Here is an 11,336-nt window from a genome sequence, read left to right on the forward strand (position 1 = left end):
CTCAATACTTGAGCGGTAGCAGTTAGAATAGGCAAACTCAATGAGAAGTAGATGATCATCCCAACTCCCTTGTAACTCTAACACACAAGCCCTTAATATATCCTCTAGTGTTTGAATTGTCCTTTTGGCTTGCTTATCGATTTGAGGATGAAATGTGGTGCTTAACTTTTCTTTAGTACCGAGGCCCTTTTGAAATGATTTTTAGAAGTGAGAAGTGAATTGGGTACCATGATCTTAAAAAATGGACAATGGAACACCATGATACCTCACCAACTCCTGAAGGTACAACTTAGCATAATCTTTGGTACTATAAGCAATCTTGACCGGTAGAAAGTGAGCTGACTTAGTCATTCTATCAACAATTACCCAAATTGAATCTTGATATTTCTGAGTATGAGGCAACCCCACTACAAAGTCCCTATTCACATTTTCCCACTTCCAAGTAGGTAGTTCAATATCTTGTGCTTGGCCACCCAACCTTTGCTGTTCGACCTTCACTTGTTGGAAATATAGACATTTAGACATGAACCTTGCTATGTACTTTTCATGCAACCCCACCAATAAAACTCCTTCAAGTCTCGATACATTTTCGTCAAACCGGGGTAAATATAGTATAAAGATCCTCCTTCAAGATTAAACCCTTTAGGATATCCACATCCAGAACACATAGCCGACCTCGATAGTATAGTAACCCATCTCCCCCTTGTGAAAAGACCTCAAGTTTCTTTTCCCTCACCAACTTTTTTAACTCCACAAATATCGGGTCAAGGTCTTGTTTTGACTTAACATTAACTACCAAAGAGGATTCAGACATATTATAAACAACCATACCTCTATCATCGAGACCACTCAACTTTATCCCTAATCTAGTTAACCAGTGAACATCTTTTACCCATTCTTTCTTCCCTTCATCAATATGGGCCACACTCCTCATAGACACTCTACGAAGTACATCGGCAACAATATTGGCTTTTTACCCGGATGATAATGCATGCTCATTTTACAGTCCTTAAAGAGTTCTAGCCACCTCTTATGCCATAAATTGAGGTCCTTTTGAGTGAACACATATTAGAGACTTTTTATGATTGGTAAACACATCTACATGCACTCCATAGAGGTAATGCTGCTAATATTTTAAATCTAAAAGAATGGCAGCCAACTTGAGATCATTTGTAGGGTGGTTACGTTCATGAACCTTTAATTGCCTAGAAACATAGACTATGACCTTACCATTTAGCATCAAGACACAACCCAAACAAATCTTTGAAGCATCAGAATAAGCTAAAAACACTTCTAATCCTTCTGGTAGAGTCAAAATAGGAGTGGAGGTAAGTCGATCTTTTAAAAGTTTTGAAACTCTTTTCACATTCAAACCGTCCATATGAATTTTGCCTTATTTTGAGTAAATTATGTCTTAGTAGATGAGATGGAAGAGAAGCCTTGAACGAACCTTCTTTAATACCCAGCTAGACCCAAGAAGCTCCTAATATCCAAAGGATATACTATTCTAGGACCATTTTTTACCACCTCCATTTTTTTAAGATCAACCTTGATCCCATCACTAGACACTATGTGATCAAGGAAAGCCACCTCTTTCATCCAAAATTCATATTTTCTAAAGATGGCAAATAATTGCCTATACCTCATGGTTTGAAGTATATCTCTCAAGTGATTCTTATATTCTTCCTCACCCCGAGAGTAAATCAAGATTTTATAAATGAAAACTATCACAAATGTATAAATATTGTATTTGAACACCCTATTCATTAGATCCATAAACACCGCCGGTGCATTCGTCAACCCAAACGACATCACCACAAATTCAAAGTGACCATACCTTTTTTGAAATGTCATCTTGAGAATGTCACACTCTCTCACCCTTAGTTGGTGATAGTCGGACCGATGATCGATCTTTTAGAAGTGACTTACCCCTTGCAACTGATCAAACAAATCATCTAGTCTAGGCTTTAGGTACTTTTTCTTAATGGCACTTTTTTCAAATGTCGGTAGTCAATGCATATTCGAAGCGACCCATCTTTCTTTATTACAAACAATAAGGGAGCAACCATGGAGAAATACTTGGCCTTATGCACCCTTTTCTAACAAGTCCTTTAATTATTCCTTCAACTTCTTTAATTCCATCGGGACAATTTGGTAAGGAGGAATAGAGATAGGTTGGGTATCTGGGAGGATATTAATAGAAAAATCAACTTCCTTTTTGGGAGGAACAACATGAAGGTCACCAGGAAAGACATCGGGAAACTCATTGACTAAGGAAACCGACTCAAGAGGAGGAATTTAGTAGTCGATGTCCCTGAACCTCACAATATGGTATATGGAACCCTTAGCAATCAAATTTTGAGCCTTAATACATGAAATAAACTTACCCTTCACTACCAAATCATGACCTTTCCATTCAAGAATAGACTCATTTGGGAAAATTTGTTTCACTCAATGAGTCCTACAATATATGGAAGCATATGATGAATGCAACCAATCCATCCCAAGTATAATGTCATAATCAACCATGTCAAGCTCTATGAGGTCACAAGGAATAACTTTATGCAAAACAAATGCAGGACAACTATTATAGACTTTTCTAGCAACAACCGACTCACCAATGAGGGTAGACAACAAAGTCTTCTAACATTTCAGTCAATACATCAAACCTATTAGCAAAGAATGGAGTAACAAACATCAAATTTTCACCAGGATTTAATAATGCATACACATCAAAGGAAAATCATTTAACATACCGTTAATGACATTTGGTGCTTCTTCAACCTCTTGCCTACCATGCAAAGAATAGAACCAGTTAGTGTGTTGGCCAACTCTTTGAACTTGTTGACCATGAGAAATTTGGCCTTGAGTCCAACCACCACTACCACCTCTAAAATTTCGATCGTGATGGCCCAATTTGCCATACTTGAAGCATGTATTAGAGCTGCCTAAGCATTACCCTTTATGAGTTCTTCAAGGCTTCTTGAAAGGGGGGAAATATTAAGCACCAACATTCTATCGTGGGACTATTGGGTTAGCATTCTTGTCCTTGTTGAACCTTGAAGGATGAGTATTAGTGGAACATTGCCCCACAAACCGTTGCCCACCTTATCATTTTCCATTGTTACCATAACTGAACCTTTGAGGGTTAAACCCTCCACCGTCCATCTATGAAGGGTGTAATAGGTTTTGGGAAAATAGGGAAGATAAGTCCCTATTTTGTTGGACCATATCATATTTTCAAGTGGATTGGTAAGGTGGCGTATGAAGTGGATTTTTGTTCTAATTTTGCATTGGTGCATCTCATGTTTCATATGTCCTTATTGAGGAAATTTGTTGGTAATCCTAGCTCTATTTTCCCATTAGATAACATTGAGCTAAAATAAGGTCTCTCTTATGATGAGGTTCCAATTGAGATCTTGGGTCGATAATTTAGAAAGTTGAGGAATAAGGATATCCTAATGGGAAGTCGAAGCCAATATGATATCCCGATGTCCTCATCTCTTTCCTTCTGTACCTATTTGGGATAATATGTTCCTTCATGATCCATTCAGCCTAAATCTTGTGTTTCAGTTATTCTTATGGTTTCACAGGAATTAAGGTTCATGAAATAAGTTTTAAAGTCATATGTCAGCTTAACATAGAAGATTTCATGTCTTATGCAATTTCAAAATGTTTTGAATTCTTTTTGGGCTTCCATGTTCCTTTTTTACTCTATTTATGCTAGTTGGAGTCCTATTTGAGGATGAATTTTTCCAAGGGGAGGTATTGTAAGATCCCAGAAGTTGGAAAGCTAGAAAATGAGGTTCAAAAGAGGAAATTTCAACAAAACTAAGCTTTTGGCATGAGGTAATGACTAGAAGGACATCACGGTCTATGTTCCTCACCATTGTTCGTGGTGTGATACCATGGTAGAGATTTAGAAACTTAGACCCTACAGGGAAAGATCAACGACATTGGCCATGGGCCGTAGCAAAAACCATAATTTGTTGTGACCTTGGTGAAACCCCCCCGAGACCCTCTTATTCACTCAAAGTCAAGGAACAAGTCCACACCACCACGGGCCATATTTCCCTTCATGGACCATGGTGGGTCTCGTGGTGGCATCCCTTTTAAAACCATTTTTCTAGAATTTGAATTCCATCACCAACTTCATGGATAGTGGTGAGGTCCCGTCCAGATGCCCAGTTCCAGTTTTAAATAAGGGTTATTTTGGTCATTCCCTATATTTCATAAAAATGAATGTGGATGGTTTTTGGGACTAGGTTCTCACCTATTAACTATCCTAAGTACCCTTAACCCTCTCATTCTCATATTAACTCTGAAAACACAAAATCTTCTCTCCCAAGGTTTCTCTCAAGAGTCTTCTTCTTCACCAAGCAATTTCTAGGGATTTCTTCAATATCAAGCTCCAATTCTCTATCACCAAGGGTTTATATGGTTAAGGTATCTGGGTCTTCATCCATGGGTATCTTTCACCCATGGAATCCCAAGTTTCTTCTTCAAATTCTCTTATGATTTCTTATACAAAATTCCCTAATTCCATTGCATGAGTTTAAGATGAAATTCTATGACCCATGCTATATGGTAGTTTCAAGTATGATTTATGAACTATTATCATGATTTTCATGTTATATTCAATGAAACATTTTGAATGATTTTCAAGGTTTATGAATGCCTTATGAAATATTTTGAATGATGATTCTATGATATTTCAAGCAAGTTAATGATAAGGCAAACTAAGTTCCTAAAGTTTCTTTATGAACAAAGATATGTAATGATGGAAGATTTACACCAGCATTACATGAGTTATATGATAGATGAGCTAATCTTATGATATTACTATGATGATTCTAGTTGAGCGATTCTTATATTATCTACTAAAGAAGGATTGATATTTATTATTATCTTTCCTAATTATGTTAATGAATATGCTTTCATGAAAGTTCTGTTGTAATAATGACTAAGCACCGATACTACTTTAAGGTGGGGTTCAATCCGGTATGTTATTGAAGATGCCCTAGGGAATTATAGTAGCAACCTTTAGTCCCAAACTACGTTGCTGATATAGGTTCAAAGATGCCAATATAGCGAAACTTGTGGATCCACATAGCAAAGTTAAAGAGTTATTAATGGAGTATGCCCTGTCAAGGTTTCCTCTCCTGTCTCAGTGTGGGAGTCATCGGATTCCATGTATTAGCTCACATGGTCTTATATATCGGTTAAGGGTCCTATCCTACTCATGTAAAGTAAAGTTATGAGTTCTTATTAAGATTATGATGTTCTGATGCATTGGCCAGTGAGTTAAATGTTTTAATAATTTCATGACTTTCTTCAAGTTTTAAGGATATTGGTCTTGCATCCCATAATTCATATTGACTAGGTCTTATACTTATTGATCATTCATCTTCTCACATACTCAGTGCATTTTATGTGCTAACACATACTTTTTACCTATATTGTATTATAATATAGGGTCTGACGATCTCGTTCATCATCCTCCTACTCATGGCTAGAATTAGAACTATTGTACTGTTGGTGAGTCCTTGTTTTCCGAGGATGGGAATTTATCTCTTATGAGTTTATGACTTCTTTCACCTTTTATATTGGTTAATCTAGCAGATTGTCTTATGCCCTCATCTAGACTAATAGAGGCATGGTAGATGTTCATAGAGTCTATGTTGTCTCTTCTTTTGCTTTTTGGGGTTTATGTTCTATATTGAGATCTTGTTTACATAGCTTTTATCCTTGTTTATTTACAATATTTTCCTTATGTATTCTCTTGAATATTATTCTAAGAGGCTTGGTTGGGGTCCCTCGATATTCTAATCGTCTTTTTGATGCTAGGCCCTAGGTAGGGTATTGACAAAATTACTCTCATAACTCTTCCCAAGACTTAGTGCAAGAAGCAATAGGATCAAACCTAGTGTTTCAAGCATTTAAGTGATCTTTATTCAAGAATCTTGTCACCTAGTATGTAAGGTTTACCTAGTGAGGAACTAAGTTCATCCTCATTTCCTACATCCGTAAGTCTAAAGATCAAAACTAGGGTTTTTACCATAAGTTAACCCCAATCAAAATTCCCTATGCATTCTTTTTATGTATTCTTGTTTTAATGTAAAGATTTTGTTTCTCGATATATTCATGATCAGAAACTTTTGTTCATGCTCATTATATTACATCGACCTTATTTAATTAGAATTTATTTTCGTAAAGCTTTGGTATATCAATTATGGAGCATTGATCATATTCAAATAAAACCTTAAGTACTGAAAGCGTGACTAGTTTTGTCTTAGAAAGAATAGCAATTTTAGAGAAAGGACTTTCAGTCAGTTTTTAATGAAAGTTTAGTATACATAATGAAATATCTTAAGTAATAATTTCTAGACAGATATTATCAATTCCTCTAATGTGGGACTCTTTTTCCTAAAATGTATCTCTACTCACTTAGTGAGAACTACTATATGTTTTAGGAGTCGTATTGATCATAGAATTTTGGTAAGGATTTAGTTAATCCTAACTACGTAAAAAATGCACTGCTAGCGTAAGATATGAACGTGTTGTTAGTTCGGGAAACTCCTTATTTATCCCCTGGTAAGGGCCTATATATGGATATATTAGTTCAATTTGTCCCTTACTCTGACAAAATATTAGATGGCTCAAATATTAGATGGCTCTGGCAATTCGGGCAACTCCTTATTTATCCCCTGGTAAGGGCCTATATATGGATCTATTAGTTCATCACGATGCTTATAGTGATGGTTCTAGGTTAGAGAAACTCCCAAAGAAAAGTAAATTATATTATTTTTAGTGTTTGATATTATTGCATATCTTAGTTGTAAAGCTTTATTTTTTTCATGCAATTACATTCTTTACTTTCAATGGAGTTACCCTTTAGTTTCCTTTTAGTCTTTATGTATTTAGTTTAGCCTATTATTTGATTCAGTCATTTTACATACCATACATTTCATATACTAATGTCATTCAATGCTTCATCTTTAAATGATGTAGATACAAGTGTCAGGATCAACAACAGGTTCTTCATTGGGATCTTCTCTCCTTTGGTGAAACCTCTTTTCTTTTAGAGGGCTCCATTTTATTGTAACACACCCTAAAAATATTGTATATGGTTTCCAATTCTCGACGAAAATGATACTGCTTCTGTATTTTGGCATAACTTTTCATAGAATGTCTAAATTAGGTATTTAAATTTTTGCAAAAACCCCAACATCATTACCTAGAACTTTTGTGAAGACCATATCTTAAGATTAGGAGGCTAAGTAGGTCAAATAAATTAATCTTTGCAAGATCTGGTGTTGTGATGAAATGTAGTGTTTGTAGAAGAAAACTCACATCTCATTGTAGAATGTTCTAAATAATTTAATTCTTAAACGACATGAAAGAAAACTTCTAGTGCTACAATTCATGTGAAAACACATATCCTAGTGAATTTTCAGTGAAGATTTACTTGAAAGCTTTGACTTCTAATAATATTTTGTGAAAGCAATGTCTATGATCAAAAGGGAGTCTTATGAAATAAAAGAATGATGAAATGATATGAATGATGAATTCTATATGCAACAAGGATAATTCTTGCATATTTAAATAACCAAATATTTTAATGAGCCATTTCACCGAATATGATGTTTTGAATTCTCAAGTTATATCCTATGAATATTTTAAATTATTAAACTATTCTGTGTGATTGTCTAAGCACCAATTTGGGCATTGAGGTGGAATTCAATAAGGAAATTCTAGTAGCAACTCCTTGTCTCATTAGCTATGTGCCAACATAGGAGTCCTTGTAGGCTTAGGATAATGGATCCATGAAAGCCTTTAAAGTTAAAGTTAAAGAATGAATGTAAAATTGATGGAGTTCTACCCTAGGCAAGTAGACTCCCTGGTCAAAGTAGGGGGTAATGTTGGATTCCATGTAATAGCTCACATGGTCATAATATCGGTTATAGTCAACTTTCCACAAATGAACGTTTCAAATGCTATTTACATATTACTCATGCATGTATATATCCACATATGTATGATTTAAATAATATCTACTTGATTACTCATGCATGCACTCATTCATATACTTTACCTTATAAATTTCCTAAATGTTTTACTTTGTAATGCATGTCTACATACTTAGTGCATTCAAAGTATTAACGCATACTATTTTGCCTACATGATATCACCACGTAGGGACCGGTGCTCCTCCTCGTTCTCCTCCACGTGGCTAGCTGAGATTTTTTTGAAGGCTACTTTTGGTGAGTTCCCATATTTCGGAAATAATACTCTTTTATCTTTCTAGCTTATCATATATTAAGATCTTTAGACACTTACTATGGCATTTCTTTCTATTATGATTGAGGATGAGCTAGGGGACTAGTCTTAGCCCCGTTAAATCTAAAAGTTGGACGTATTGTTGGACATATGTAAATTGAAGATTATTTATTGTGGTTACCTGTGAAAGGATAAAAGAATATTAAAAGGCTTGTTTGAGGTACTTTTGAGTTCCTGATTCGCCATGTCACGTCTAGACCTTAGGTTTGGGTTTTGACATTTATTTATGTTTTTTAATTTTTGTGGACATTTACTTTATTATTCAGGTAGTCGTGGTTCTTTTCCCAGCACCTATATTCAGTTAGTAGAGGCTTCAAGGTCATGCTAGTGACTTAGATCAATCTTTGGCATTCAGATGTTTAAATATTATTAGGATTATGATTCAAAGTTTTTTATAGAATGTTTCATGAAGTAAGTTTTAATGATTTAATATGCTTATCTGTTTTAATATTTCTTAATAGTTTTTCAGTTTTTTGCTCATTAGTAAGCCAGACAAAGGGTTCACTCAGGATCAACAATGGTTTCTAAGTGCCAACCACGCCCAGGATATAGGCTCGAGGCTTGACAAACTTGCTATCGGAGCACAAAATTCAAGTGTCCTAAGATGTCTATGAAGTTGTTTCTTGTAGAGTCCTTATAGGTGTAAAGTATGTCACAACTATAATAGAGAGATTATAAGATATTAGAAAGTATCACCATTTTTTCAAACTATTGTCCGTTCCATACAATATAACTCTATAAAAGTTTCTTCTAACTTGTGCATTCATGCATTTCAAATCATGCCTCCAAATCATACCGACAGTTAGATAAATGCTACAAGTTCTGAGGTTTTATCTTAAACTAGTGCGAGTAACATGCCTCCACTTACTACAATACAAACCTGAAATAAAACACCCACAGTAGATCAGGGTACTCAATTGTCTCTATGATTTGTAGAGGTTTCTACAACTTATAGAAATGAGTTGTAGAGGAAGTCCTAGCACTCATGCAGAACTCTCTCAAGTGAGGTCCAATGACTCAACACGATGAGTCGTCGTCTTGTTGATGAGTCGTAAGGACAACTCGTATAGAAACTTAAAAGACTTATATATTTGTAGGTTTTGGGACATTCAAGAGGAATGAATTTAATGAGTTGTAATGAAGTTCACGGTCATAGAAACAACTCATAAGAAAGATTTAGAGACCCTCAAAATTTAAGGTTTTTATACCCTGCGGGACGATTAATGTTTTACAACTCATTGTCTAGTTGATGAGCCATAGACATGACTCGTAGGAAAAATCAAATACCCTAAAATCATGGTTTTCTCATAATCCTGCAAGATAACTCAAGTCTATGAGTTGTAGACTTGAGAATGACTCATAGACCCCAGTCGTAGATTCAAATTTGAATTTTTTAATGAAGGGCAATTGTGTGTTTTCCTAAGTACAGTTCAATGAATTTAGACATAATTATGGCAAATTTTAAGCCTATATCTACCCAATCGTTTGAAATTTCTCTCATTCTAAATTATTCTCTAAAAATCTCTACGACAAGGAACTCAATTCTCTCAAGGATTATTTTCCAAGTTTCAAGCTAGGGTTTTAGATTTCTTATAGTTTTGTTCTTCAATTTGTAGTCAATTCAATAAAGATATGTGGGGATTGATCCATGATTTTCTTTCACCCATGGAGTTCTAAAGTTTTCTCCAAGTTTTCCTCAATTTTCAATGATGTATTAACCCTAGTTTTGATTAATTGTGTTGGGCTCTTTCAATTTAGTTTTAAATTGTAATCAATGATTATTTTAAGCTTATTTCTACATGAATTTCATAATTTTAAGTTGAATTATGAAAGCCCATTCATAAAGCTATCTCAATTATGATTTTAATGTTCAAAGATGATTTTTATGAGTTTATTTTGAGTTCAATAATTTTCAAGGAAAAGTTTCATGATTTAAAGTTGAGATTATGATTTTTAATGATGAAGTTGTGATGATGATCAAACTATTTCCAAATAAATCTATTATGGTGTAATAAGTCCAATTCTCATACAATCATATTTAAAGATGGTGATAAGGAAAATTTTCACTGAAGTTATGAATTCTTATAAATCACTAAAGTCATTGAGCTACTCCTAGCATGTTTTATAAAGATGGATTGATAGGTAGTTACTATATTTTTCTATTATGTTATGACATGTTTTAATGAGTTTCGTTGGGATATTGACTGAGAATCGAGAGGACTTCTACATGGGGTTCGATCTGGTAACACAGTTAGTTAATCAAGGGAATCCTAGTAGCAACCTTAAGTACCAAACCATATTGCCCGCGTAGTATTACCTTAATGTCCTTGCTAGTGGATCCACATAGAACATAGTTGAGTTCAGTTGATTTGAGTACCATGATAGAGCATACCTTGGAAAAGTAGCCTTCCCCTTCTCGATGAAGGTACCATCGGATTCTATGTTATAGCTCGCATGGTCTAAGATGTTGGTCAAAGGTCTTATCCCACATAAGTTGAGTTAAGCTATGAGTTTTTTGTTTAAGTTTTATGATATGCACTATCCAAGATTTTTCATATGTTATCAAATGTTTTAAGCCTTACTCATGTTCATTATGATTTGTAATGCATCTTATGGAATATTATTCACGTTTCTTTATTTGTTCATGAATATCTCCCATACATAGTACCTTCCATGTACTAACGCATATCTTGCCTACATTATCTCATAATGTAGGGACGGACTATACTCACCATTATCTTATTTATGGCTTGAGTTGCCTAGATATCAAAGAGTTGGTGAGTCCTCATCTTATCGAGGGCAATGATTTTCCTTTCATGTTGCTACTTCTTTACTTCTTCTATTATTTTGGGTGAGCTAGGATCTTGTCCTAAGCCCCATCAAAGATTAAACTAGAGGCATATTTAGATGCCATGTGATGTAGTCCCTTGGACATCTATTGAGTTTTCTATCCCTTAGACTCATTCCCTTGAGTTGATACTTCTGCTTATTTTACT

Source organism: Solanum dulcamara, chromosome 12, assembly GCF_947179165.1.
Source record: "Solanum dulcamara chromosome 12, daSolDulc1.2, whole genome shotgun sequence".
Taxonomy (NCBI): Eukaryota; Viridiplantae; Streptophyta; class Magnoliopsida; order Solanales; family Solanaceae; genus Solanum; species Solanum dulcamara.